The 13919-nt window shown below is 31.2% G+C and overlaps 1 protein-coding gene across 10 annotated transcripts in view; it reads left to right on the top strand.

Moving 5' to 3' along the window:
* Window positions 1-13919, top strand: part of LOC127065624 (venom dipeptidyl peptidase 4) — a 269779-nt gene that overhangs the window by 20140 nt on the left and 235720 nt on the right. For 2 of the 10 annotated variants that reach the window (XM_050998219.1, XM_050998218.1), the window contains exon 1: window positions 4100-4337. The exons of 1 other annotated variant lie outside the window; for it this stretch is intronic. The gene's annotated coding sequence lies outside the window, so the exon portion shown is untranslated. Of the gene's footprint in view, window positions 1-4099; window positions 4338-4363; window positions 4507-9790; window positions 9919-13919 lie in introns of those variants that run through there. 7 more of the 10 variants (XM_050998228.1, XM_050998223.1, XM_050998225.1 and 4 more) reach the window with 6 other exon arrangements.

The following is a 13919-nucleotide window of genomic DNA, read 5'->3' as shown; positions in this document are numbered from 1 at the left end:
AATTCGCAACTCGATGAATTAATTAATGCAAGGATAATAATATCCTCACGTATGGAAAATTATTTCAACATTTTCGACTTTCTTTCTATCTTGTAATTAAAAATGAAAGGATCCGTGATATCGTCGTCTCTCGTGATACCTTCTCTCAGTACGAGAAGATTTTTTCGGATCGATATAGAGTAAGGAGCTCGATTTGAAGAGATTTTCTTTTCTTTATTTTGTCTTTTTTCTTTTTTTCTTTTTTTAAATTCGAATAGCGGTCGAATCGCTTAGCGAACGAAGGAAACATTTCCGTTTCCTTCTCGTCTTCCTCTATGGTCCATCAATCGTCTTTTTCGCTGGCCATGTTATATCCTCCAACGGATCGTAGACGGCTACGGGATTCGTCCACGTAATCACAAGTTCAATCCACCTCGTAACTTCCTTTCGCGGAGTGTAATTTCCAGGCCCTTAAACGATTCCCTCTATCTCTTTCTTTCTCTCTCTCTCTCTCTCTCTCTCTCTCTCTCTCTCTCTCTCTCGCTCTCTTTCTGTCTCGTTCTTCATAAGCTCTCTTTTCCTTTTTCTATTTCTTTGGCTTACTCGTACCTTTTCCCCAACCTTCGCCGTTATTCTCATCTTCCTTCCTTTTTTTATTTAAACGATTTCGAATCGCGTTAACGCGTACCCGCGACTTCGCCTTGACGAATTCCCAAGATTAAGGTAGTACGCGTAATCCTCGAGATTGCATTTCAATCTATTCGTAATAGTTCGCCCAAGGAGTTTTCTTCTTGTCAATCTTACGAGAGAGAGCGAGAGAGAGAATTCTAGAAAGACTGTTAAGAGTCAAGGAGTCAGATTTTCAGTTTCAACGATGAGATATCTTAAATCTCAAAATCTTACTGACTTAACGATTTCCTCTTTTACTGGGAAAAAAACATTTTTCTTTCTTTCTTTTTTTTTTGTTTTCCTTTTCTTTCGATTATCTTTTCCGACATAAATGATACTTGGAAGATTAACAACGTTATCTCATTTGTTACGTCGTTTCCTTGGATGTTTCAAAAAAAAAAGAAAAGAGACAGGTGCATATATATATATATATATATATATATATATATATATATATATATATTAGGTCGATTACTCGCTAAGGAAAAGAGTATACGACGAGTTTGCGTGTGGAATACTATAATCAGATAGTGTATGATCGTCAGATAGTGACACGATCATTAGGATTTCGTAATCATTCAACAGAGACGTGTAATTACATCTATTTAATGAAAATAATGATACAGATTGTTTTAATATTGACATTAATATCTTTGGGAAATAAATTGTCTCTCTCTTTTTTTTTTTTACTATTATGCAATAACTTGCAATGTATATCTACATATAATAATTTTGTTTGGATTTATCATAATATATCGAGAAAAAGAAATAATATCATCATTTTTATAAGTTTAAGAGAAATGTCTTACAATTCGAAAGATTTTTTTTTTTTTTTTTTTTTTTTTTACAGAGAAAAGATTCGATATCTTCACTGCCAGGTTTCTTTTCTTTCTTTTTTCTTTTTTTTCTTTTTTAACGAAGTCCTTTACACTCTCAGCACGGTCTCTCGTACTCTCGGTGAATCATTGCATTCTGTTTGCCAAAATCCTATAAATACATCCCTACATACATCCTTTTCCTTCTTCTCTTTCCTCTTTTCGTATCTTTTTGGAAGAAATCTAGCGAGAAAAGAAGACCGTTCTTTTTCTCTAATGTTAACGTATATATTCACACATGTTCACGTACATACATTTTATATGTATATCCACCTATCTACGTATCGTTGGCATTCGTAACTTATCGATAAAACCTTCGGCCAAAGGGATGTCTGCAAATTCATGACTTTTCCGAACGTAGCCATAATTTATTATACCAGTGACGCCGGTTAGATTTACTAACACTTGTTGTCACCTCTTGGACTCGTTTGGACATGGATTTCTTCTTATGTAACTTTATCGATCGAAAGATAGATGTTAGAAGAGATAAAATACAAAACGATGAACCGTATTATAGATATTTTTGGAACGACGATTTAAAAAAAAATATATATATATATATTAGTATGTTTCTTTGAACGTGTTGTTTTTTTTTTTTATATACACATAGTGAATATTAAGAATATCGATCGATCTTGGAAATAGTATGCAGTTGCTGAAAGATCTTTACAAAGTCATTATTATTATATATATCTTAAATATTCGTCAATCTATCAATATTTTAGCAGATATTTCCAAATATTCGATCAGTCGAACTTTGTTGTAGAATAAAGCTTAACGTGTTATATATAAAGATTCGCGTCCTCGATATATTGAAAATTAATATGAAAATCGATCGAACATTCTTGTTATTTCTTTTTAACTTGTTTCAAATTTTCGGAATAAATTTTTGAGGATATACCTGTTATATATTTATTTTGAGAATGTACCTATTATATCGGCAGAGTAATGTAGGAATATTTTAGAAAGCCATTGTATAATATATATATATATCTCAGAAAATATCAAGTAGTGGAGTTCATTCGAAACATGAAGCACGCATCGTGAAATCTTATTACAAACCTCAGCGAGTTACGAGTACGCGAGTCATTGTCAATGAAGAAGGAGTAGGAGTAGAAGTAGGAGATAGAGAAGGATGAAGAGAAGGAGGAGGAGGAGGAGAAGGAGGAGGAGAAGGTGGAACAGGAATGAAAGGAGGTTGAGAGGGAGGTGAAGGAGGAGTTGACTTTGTAAAGCCCCACGGGCACTTTATCCTGGCGTCTTACTGCCGTTTACATAATATACATACATACATACGTACGTACGTACATACGTTGTCTCTTCCTGTGGCGATAAGTGTCATAAACACGTAGTTTTATGCGCGATAAAATGTAGCAGAGTAGGTGGTTAATCTTGCAATTTTTTTAACAAAATTATTTCACTGTAAATCCGAACGAATAGGTGCGAACGAATGCGCATGCGCAAAACTAAAGTTACGCGAACTTGTGCGAACATTTTGATTCGACACTGTACTACATTATCATCGTGTTATTGGACAATATAACGATGAGATTTACGCAGGCACAAATTTCATTAATACGCGTTATTTCGATGACATACATACGTAGATGCACCCATGTACATATGTACGCTTGTATGTATGTTACATTAATATTCCAAAACTATTTCACGTTAAATCATTTGTCTATAACCGTGCATGGTTTTTCAGAATTTGTGAAAACCATGAAATACAAGCTAAATCCAGCCCGAATTTTTCTGATCAACGAACGACATTGACGTATTGACACTTCGTAGATCCATTTGTCTTGTTGAACTATCTTCAACAAAAAAAAAAAAATAATCATCAATCCTACGAACAAGTACCATTTCCATAATAATCCAGAAGTTAACAATTGAACCAAATACAAAGAATTTGTAACTGTAACTGTGCGATTTTTGAAGTTGTATCGTATCAATCGATACATTAAGATAATACAAGGAAGACGTAGGATAATGAAAGATAATTGGAATGGAAACTGCCGTGTTGGATCATCGTAATGGAGTATCCTTGAAGGTCAGTCCGGTCCTAAGAGATTCTCGAATCTCCGATCAATCGTGAACGTTTGTTTAGGGGAATCCTTTCATTGCTTCGCGATGTTTCTCTCTCTCTCTCTCTCACACACACACACACACACACACAATCTCTCTCTCTCTCTTACTCCTTCCTGCTCCTTCTTAGGTAGTCTCGTCCTCGTTTCCTCTACTCGAGTGGCCAACCAAGCGGTCGACGTGTAAGGCTTCGTCGTCGAGGCACATTCAACAGGTATCTACACGACCGATGAGCTCGTGCAACCCCCCCCTGCTCACCCTTTCCCTTCTCTCCCTTTCTCATTCTCTCTCTCTCTCTTTCTCTCTTTCTCATTCATTCTCTCTCTCTCTTTCTCTCTTCGTTCAACCCTCTCTTCAGGCTCCATAGCATACTCCCCCACTCAAACAGACCAGCACTGATCCGCGCTCTCGGTCCAAGGACGCTTGCGTCGGCAAGGTAGACATCGCTCTTTCGACTTGAACCAACCGTTTCTCGGCAGTACGCCGTCGACCGTCGTAGGTGTTCGGTCTATTCGTTGACGGTATTCACGGTCCGATCTTTTAACTTATCGTTGATATAAGAACTTGAAAAAAGTGAACCAAGATATATATATATATATATATATATATATATATATTATATATAGGAAAGCTGTGGTGCGTTTTTAAATAATATACGAATAAATTAGAGTTGTCTGATTTGATAGAGTTAGTAGTGAATGGAGAAAAGAAAATTGTTCGACTAAGGTGAGAGAGAAAGAGAGAGAGGGAGAGAGAGAGAGAGAGAGAGAGAGGAGGTTAAAGAGATAAAAAGATAAAAGAAAAAAGAGATTGCTTCGGTTCCTGCAGATCGCATCGAAAATTTTTTGCTGTATCCTCCGAGGATATCAATTCATTCTCTTGGAGAGTTTTTTCGGTAAGGGAAAACAAAACTTCCTTCTCGATTTTTTCTTTTTTCTTTTTTTCTGTTCTTTTCTTTTCAACGTTCGTAATCCAATTGACTTGGAGTAACTCTAACTTGTAGTAAATCTCATGGTATTTCCGATAAAAGTGAGTGTTAGGAAGAAGTAGATGAATGGATCTTTACTTTCGTTTTCGTTAGAATGAAAGTATGTTCGATGGAAATGAAAGTTAGATCCTTCGCAGTTACCATACGTAATTGTTATCACTTAATTATATACACAGCAAGAAAATGATATATTGCAAAATGTATTTTTTTTTCTTTTTACATGCGATTTATAATAAAGTCAATCAGCTTTCAAGGAAATACGGTTCGTTAAAATTGAACCGACGACAAATTTTGACCGAAGGGGAAAACTTTGATCGACTAATGCATCGAATGTAAACTTTGAGTATCACTTTGTTTGCTTTTGTTAAGTGTGCGCGGTGAATTTTGATTTAGCCGATGCGTTGCGGCATCGTCTCTCTTGATTGGCTTCTTTGTCATTGGTGAACGTGCTCCCGCGCTTTCGTCGAAGAAAATTGACAACGAGAAGGAGGTGTGTGTGTGTGTGTTGGTACAGAAAAAATTCTGATCGTGTTGTTATTCGATTTAATTATATTTGTCACGTTAAATATCATATTGTTATTCTCAATATCATATTTAATAGTCTCTTTTTTCTTTCTCTATACGAAAGTAGAAATTTATAAAATATATTAACAACGTAACATAGACGTCATCGCGTTTCTACGATAAAAATAGAAAAAAGACGAGACGGATCGGAAAGTTTATGAACGAAATGTCGTGCTAATTAAAAAAGAGTTAATAATTTCAAATGAAACGTTGATTTTCTTTTCCCCTTTTTTCAATTTTGTTTTTTCTCAAATTCTCGACGATTTATTTACAAATTTTCTTTGGACTTTCTCGATGTAACTCGGCAGTCTTAACTTGATTATGAAACAAAGTTCGTATGTAAAGTGCTTTAAACTCGATCGCGACTTAGACGGGAATTAGAATTCCAGTGATGGCACGTTGGAAAATATATACGTACGAAGATAGATTCCGTGTTAGTGAGTTACGATGGAAAATCGTTCGAGATTAATGATAAGTGGTTGATGCATGGAATCCACGGAAATGAAATTTTGCACGATACGTCGAAGAATTCGATCATGTTTTTCGAAATAGATCGATTAGAGTGTGCTGCAATAATGTCCTTGCTCGTTTATGCACGGTTATAATTGAAAAAACAAAGTTATGGAATATCAAGGCAGAAAATACACATGTGTTTGTAAAATTTCTCTCTCTCTCTCTTCCTCTCTCTTGTTCTATCTTTTTTTCTTTCATTTTTTTTTTGTTCGTTCGACTCTCGATCGAATATCGATTCGAGGAGTATAAAGAGTCCTCTTGGTTCTCGAGATATTTTGTCGAGTTGCCTCGCATGGAACTGATTTTCGAAGGGAGCTATTTTTCTTTTCACAAAATTCACTCAACCGCGACACGGATAATCGATCGACGGTCACGTATTCGATCGCACGTGCTACGAAATAATTACGTGTGTCTCGAGAAATCGAATTCTTCTTAGCTTACGACGCGGACCTCGCTTAGTCAGTCGAATGCGTGCCTTGACCTAAAGAGATCCTTTTCGTTTCTTTTACGATTACTTCGTTGACTTTCTTTTGAGATACGAAGGATCCTCGTTTCTCTCTTATGTCCTCCTTTTCATTTCATATATATGTATGTATGTATGTATGTATGTATGTATGTATATAAAAGAAAAAATTAACTTGAAATAAAATTTATTTTCGTTCTAAAAATCTATATAGAAACAAGAATGATCGATAAATTAGCCCTACTTATGAATTAATCATTAATGTATAAAATAAATTACATACATAAATATACACATATTAATGAGAAGTTTGGCAAACTGTTCGGAAGGAGTATGTAAATTAATTTCGATGAATAATTTAATGAAATGTTTATTTTTTGTAAAATTACACAATTTTTGCAAATTTACCCGACAACCTTGTAATTTCGTTCCTTTATATATTTTTTAATTCTTTATTCTTATTTTATTTTATTTTATTAATTTATTTTATATTTTTTTTTCTTTTTTTTCTCTCCATATAACGCCGTCTACTCTATCCCCATTTTATCAAGCATGCCAAAAGTTTGCACATTGCAGCACTTTATACAAAACCGAGGAGAAGTCTGTCTTCTTATAAGGAAATTCTTCAATTCTCTCATTCCACATTCTTTCTCACGTTGTCTTGCTCCCCTTTTTCATTCTTTACTTTATTTCGCGCATGCTCTTCTTCAGTATCGATATTTTGTTTATATCGATGACATATTTTCAAACGTTACATTGATTATCATAACAAAATTTCTATTCATTACATTTTATTAATTTTTCTTTATTGGCAAGGCAACGATGTGTTTATTACAGTTCGAAATAATTTCTAAAATTTGAATAGCGTATAACATGATCCGTTAACTGCACATCTATCTCTAATTTTATTGCATATTTTCGCATGGCAAATCGAACGATTTGCATTCGTATTATGATTCTTCTCGTTCGTTGTTTATCACGACGAAAATCATTGACAATAATTATCTTTTTTTTTTTCTTTTCGTATTTCGATTAAATATTTTGGAATAACGACGATTACGATTTTTTTACTTTTTTATTTATTATTTTATTATTAACCGTATTGTGCGATGAAAAAATAAATAGATAGATAGATATTTTTAAAAAGTTTACTCTTGATCGTTTGTAATATCTTTCGTAATTTTTGATTAACTTGAACGATCGAATATCAAAGAAAAGGCAAAAAGAAAAATAAATTAAAAGTGTAAAGATATAATAGATTTTTTCTTTTTTTTTTTTCTTTTTTTTAATTATCTTAACTTTTCAAGATCTTATTTCGTTTAAAATGAAACGAAAAGAGTTTGCTTGAAACTTTTCGAAAGAGTAAGGAGAAAACGTGAAGTAGATTTAACGAAATCCTTTACGAAAGGACGTTCGGCAGAATTCGACGTAAAATTTAAGTCCGCTTATGCTTAAAATCGTATTAAAGCTTCTCGCGAGGTAGTGTGCTCGCGTTGATACTTTGCGATTTAATTCCCACGGCGATGCTTTTGTTATATGCCGTTAAATTCGTCTCTACGTTATCCGTGAGATTGCGCCATAGAAAAGTTTACGATCCTTGGCTGAGAAATGGCAATGGTGATACATCCAGGAAAGCAAAGATTTCCTTACGAAATATGTTTATAAACCTACTGCAATCCGTGCTAAATGTACAGAAAGAACGAACCGATTCCCTTTTCTTCAGCAACATAAAAATAAATAAGATACTTGACTGACAAGTACTGTCTGAAGTTTTAGTATATTTATATATACAATATAATATATACAGTTTTTATATACAATAGTATAGTATAGTAGTATAATATTGAAACAGTTCAATGAAATTTGCATTATTTTAACATTGAATTTATTTTTATTTTTATTATATTGTTGTTGTTGTTGTTGTTGTTGTTGTTGTTGTTATTATTATTATTATTATTAAAATGTGATTTTTCTTTTTTCAATAAAACAGATTTTTCAAAAAGAGAATAAAACAATATTAAAAATTTCAATTACTTATTAACTGTCATATTATTACAGTAGTAATTAATCGTAGTATTGCCAAGTTAGCATTAATATTTAATTATTTCAAAATAATCAATTTTATTGAAAATTTTATCATCTATTAATACAATATAAGTTTCATACAAATAAATATAAAAATATTTATAGAAATATAATATAAAATATTCATATACATATAATATAAAAATATAACAAATTTTAATTACATACATACATACATACATACATACATATATATCTACAAAGAAAGTAATTAGTTTGTTGATTGGTTAATTATTAATAATTATCCTTATGCTTAATAAGGTCGGTTGCTTAGAAATAAGATTTTGGTTGAATCAAGGAAGATACAAATTTACGACATAATTGGGAGTTAATTATTCCGGAAAATTAAACGAATTGCAAACTCATTTCTTCACTCTCTTCCAGTCTGACATTCGTCTTCCTTTCTCTTAGTTTTCCTTCGTTCCTCTTCGCTCACGGTTATTCGGATTTAAATAATCGTGCTTCTTATTAAAGGACGTCCCGTTTCGAAGGTAAGGTCAACCAGTTTTTACCAATACGATCTTGCTCCACAAAGGTATTTTTCAACGAGCAAGAGAGAGAGAGAGAGAGAGAGAGAATTACAGTCAAATATGTGTTCGTGCGTGTGTACGAAAGTAGTGTGGTGTGTGTATAAAAGAGAGAGAAAGAAAATGAAAAGGGACAGAGCATAACCACCATTGTGGTAACCGAGAGAACTCAAACTTTCCACCATGATGAATGTTCATCGAGAGAGAGAAAGAGAGACAGAGGTAGATAAATAGATAGATAGAGAGAGAAAGAGAAAGAGTGTGTGTGTGTATACATACATATATTTACGTGCATATGTATTATATACATTCGTTATTGAGCACTTACTGAAAGATTATCATATCGTGAAACTCGTTGTTATTCGAATTATTATTATGCATGTAAATACAATGAGTATATATATACATCGTACATACACGTACGCACGCATATGCACGCATACATCGGTAAATGATTATCTTGAAAGAAAAATATGATTAATTAATAGTATTGTTATTTATTCTTTCCTCAGTAAATTAATTTATGATATAATTCTTCTTACAAATTATAGGATCTATATTAATATTTGTTGTGAACATACGTACGTTTATGTATTATACGTAGATAAATATGATTTTGATTACATACAATTTTTTCACGTAACGTTCTTTTCCATCGGTATAGGTAGTTCTTTCCTTTCTTTTTCCTACAACGTAATTCTGGTATGTTGATGTACGAAATGACGTAGTAAATTTACTTAGTGTTTTGAAGGAAAGAAAAAAAAAAAAGAACAGAAAAAAAAGAAAAATCAAAATAAACAAATCGTTCTTTTACATCATATATGTAAAATCGATATTTTACCGGCGTTCGTTCGACGTTCTTTGTCGAAACAAGAAACACACACATACATGTATACATATGTGAAAGATAAACACATGATTTCGACATTGCGTTGATTGTTTATTCGTTTCTAATCTTGAGCTCGTTTTTCTCTCTCATTTTTTTGTTCTATTTTTCTTTCTTTTCTCTCTCTCTCTCTCTTTCTTTTTTTTTTGTACAATGTTCGACGTAACACGGATTTAACCTAGCCTTCGAGTAGTCAGTAAGTGGTGAACTTTCACAGAGATCGGTCGACATTACGGTACTCCTTTGTTCCTTGATCTTTGGCCTTCATCTTGATCCTTCGAGTAGGTAATCCGATTTACAAGTTAACTCTTTGGTATATATATATATATATATATATATATATATATATATATATATATATACATATATATATGTATAGAGTTTGGAATTTAATAAGATTGTTTACTTAATTGAAGAGATATAATAATATCATATTAGTGATATAAATTGCGAAAACAATTATTTAAGGAATTATAGAACGATTATTATAGGAATTTATAAGAACGTTTAGAATCTTTTATGATTCTTTTCTTTTTTAATAATTTTTTAATAATATTCGTAATTAATATCTCGAGTATATAAAATCTAACTTTTTTGATCTCACGAAGTTTTTATTGTTGTTTGTAAGACGAAGGCTGAGAGGTAAGAAGAGAGTGTTATAAAGGATTTTGCGTACATAAGTGTGTGTGTGTGTGTAAGAGAGAGAAAGAAAGAGAGAAAAGAGACAGGTTTAGGAGAAAAGAGGGAGGTCGAGGTCGAGGATGAGGAAAGTAACGTTACGCATAATGAGACATCCGCTAATATTATCCCTATTAATAAAATGTAACCCTGTAATATCTGCATGAGAATGGCTAGCAGGAGAACTTTGTGGAAGGATTTATAGTGTAGGAATTGCGAGAAAGAATGGTTAGGAGGTTAGACTAGACAGCAAGAAGGTGATAAATGCACTTATTCTTCTATCCTTTTTTTCTTTCTTTTTTCTTTTTCTTCCTTTTTCTCCCTTTCTTTTTATTTTTTATTTTTTCTTTTTGGAGAAATGTCCGCTCGAATACTGCGACGTGGGTTACGATAGTAAAGGGCTTTAATTCAATTTCAAAACGTTTATTTCTTTGGTACTTACAATTATAATAATTTAAGAAAGACAGTTAATATTTATTTCCATAAGAAAAAGAAAAATATATATATATATTTATATAAATGTATATAATTTATATTAATACAAAAACGTAAAAAAAAAAGAAATTTTAACATTTTCCAACAGATTATAATATAGATAGAAATTAATATATATGAAATTTATAAATTTGGAGGAAAAAAAAATATTCTTGAATTATAAAATTTATATTATAATATTAATTTAATTAATAATAAAAATTATTAATCATAGTGTAATTAACATTTATTTATAATAAAGGTAGTTATTTAGATTAATAATATTTATATTTATTTAATTAATAATAATTATTTAATTATATAAAATAATTGAATATAAAATATTTCTTTATATTTATTTTTAATTCTATTTTTATATGAAACATCTTCTTAAAGTATCGATATTAAAATTATATGATTATAATACAATTAAATTATATAATTATATAATTGTAATATGTAATATTATTTTATCTTTCTATTTATTCTTTTCTTCTTCTTCTTCTTTGTAGTAGTATTAATAGCAGTAGCAATAGGAATTAGAAATTCGAAGTTGATAGTAGAGATATAAATTTGAATAGCTTGTTAAAAAGTAAAACAGTAGTATCTTTTTGCGACATTAGCCAAGTTAACGCTTTTCTTTTGACGTAAATTCATTTAACTTGCTGTTAGTTCTCCGGAGAACGATTCGATTTAATCATTTATTATATTAATACGATTACTGAGTTTTGCTTACGACTTTCAAACTTACAATTTCGTTTCCTTTTTCGAGCAACTGTTACAGTAGTTGTGATCGAAGAATAAATTTAATCAGAGAGTCGAGCTGTGTTCAAAAGTTTTGTCTCGTTCGGTTGCTTTGACGTTTAGCATTGATTGAAAGATCATTCTTTTTATCTCCTCAGTCGTTTGTATCTCTTTCTTTTTCTCTCTCCCACACGATCACGTGTAACATTTGACCTTATTATCTTTCATCGACAATCGAGCTCGATTCTAAGCTCAATGTAAATCTGTGCCACTTAATTCTATTCTCTCTATGTCGGTTTCAAATACTTTATCTATTGTTAAGATTAAACGTTGTCTTTATATAGATCGCAGTTCTATCTAGATAAATACGATGATTAGGATTTATGATAGTACGAACGATTTTTATCTTCGTATAATAATAACTTGTCATAATAATAAAAACAACAATAACAATTATTATATTATAATAATAATTATTATTATAAATATATAATTAATAAAGTAATATATAATAATAATAATTATAATTGTTAATATTGTTGCTTATATTATTATATTATTATAATAATTACCATTATATGAAAACATTAATAATAAATAATAATAATATTAATATAATAAAAAAAAATAATAATTTTCTTTTTTTTTATTTCATATGATCCTCATATTTTTTCAAACCGTACATGCTGGGCTTAATGATTACAACTATTTCATTAAATCGACATGGAATATCATCAAGTACCTTTTTACGTAATTTAAGACAAAGTTTTATTTCTCTTATTCTTTTTCTTTTTCTTTTTTTTTTGTTCTATTATCGTCGTGAAATTAGACTCGTTCGTATTAATCTTACGGAATCTATCGTTATATATTTGCCGATGTAAAGGAAATCAATATCGATTGGTATAGAAAAAGGAGAAAGATTTTCTTTTCTTTTCTTTTCTTTTTTCCCTTTTTTTTCCTATAAACGTGCAAATTAACTTTTCCCAATCCGTAAATCGAAAAGTATGTACGTGCTGTCTCGTATAGGTTTATTCAGAAACGAGAAAGCAGTATTGAACAGGGGAAAAGAGAGTAGCATAGGTAATGTCACCTGGTAATATCCAATTTTGTGAAATTTCCACAAATGAAATCCCCAGAGGACGATTTGGCATCGATTGTCATGGTAACAAAATTCTTCTGCTGAATCGCGGCGCCAACCTTTACCATGTATTAACGTTGATTGGTGGCCGAGTAAATTTTGTCGTTACGTTCATCCGGGTATATGGAATATGTATATCGTAAATATGCGCTTGCGTCACACACATGTACATATATATGTCTATATAAAGGTTGTTCTTGTGGGAAAGGAGTTTCGACCGTCGTCGTGTCCTCACTGTTACGATCGATGATGAAATTGTGTGTGTGTTTGTATGTACGTATGTATATGTGTGTGTGTATTTTACGTGTATGTGTGTATGTGTGTGTGTGTGGAGAACAAGCCGGTGCCAACTCATACGCTCGAAAGACTAAACGTATCGAATTCGAGAGCACGCTGCTTCTGCAATTTCTATTCGAGTCATTTACATGTTTCTACATATATAGATGTATGTATGTGTGTGTGTATATATATATTTACGACGTACGTAAGTATCTAGCAAGCAAAGATAGAAATAGCCATACGTGCGTGCATAATCTTACATATTGCCTTTTATTATCACTGCTCGTTCTTATAAATAAAAAAGAATGATGCGATTAGGATAATAATACGAATGTTTAATTTATTCCCATTTAAATATATTTTCCTTTTCGATCATATTATTATTATATTTATTTATCGATAACGATCACATACTCGTAGAAACTTTGATTCTTTATCGTAGTATTGTTATCAGTCTCACTTTATTTATTTATTTTCTTTTTTTTCTTCGAACATGCGAGTAATTTTACTAATTTGTTTTCTTGCTCTTTCTTTCAAGGTGACGCCTTCGTAATGTTTAATTTGTAGTCAGATTTTTTTTTCTTTTTTTTTTTTACTTTGATTAGTTTATCATCGTTTAAGATGATAACGTGAGTTGAAACGAGCTTCGTGCGTATTCTTTACACACGAAAGTTTTTGTATACCGATCCTTAGAGATCGCTAATTTTATCGCTTTTTACGAAAGTATACTTTGGCTAAAGTAACCGATAACTATAGACTTGTTCATAAATATTTAACAACAAGTTCTTATCTTATCGCGAACTATAAAGATGTTACTGTAATAGAATTATGAAGTTAATTAACAGTAGTAGTAAAGAATCCGACGATCTATTAAATATTAATTTTTTTTAATTATTCCAATTCAAAATTTATTTTATTTATATATACAAATTTATTATTCAGATTTGATTTTTTGTTATTCAAATCGTT

The sequence above is a fragment of the Vespula vulgaris genome, chromosome 8 (assembly GCF_905475345.1).
Source record: "Vespula vulgaris chromosome 8, iyVesVulg1.1, whole genome shotgun sequence".
Taxonomy (NCBI): Eukaryota; Metazoa; Arthropoda; class Insecta; order Hymenoptera; family Vespidae; genus Vespula; species Vespula vulgaris.
Note: the sequence above shows the minus strand (reverse complement) of the source record. Positions and strands in the feature narration are given on the sequence as shown.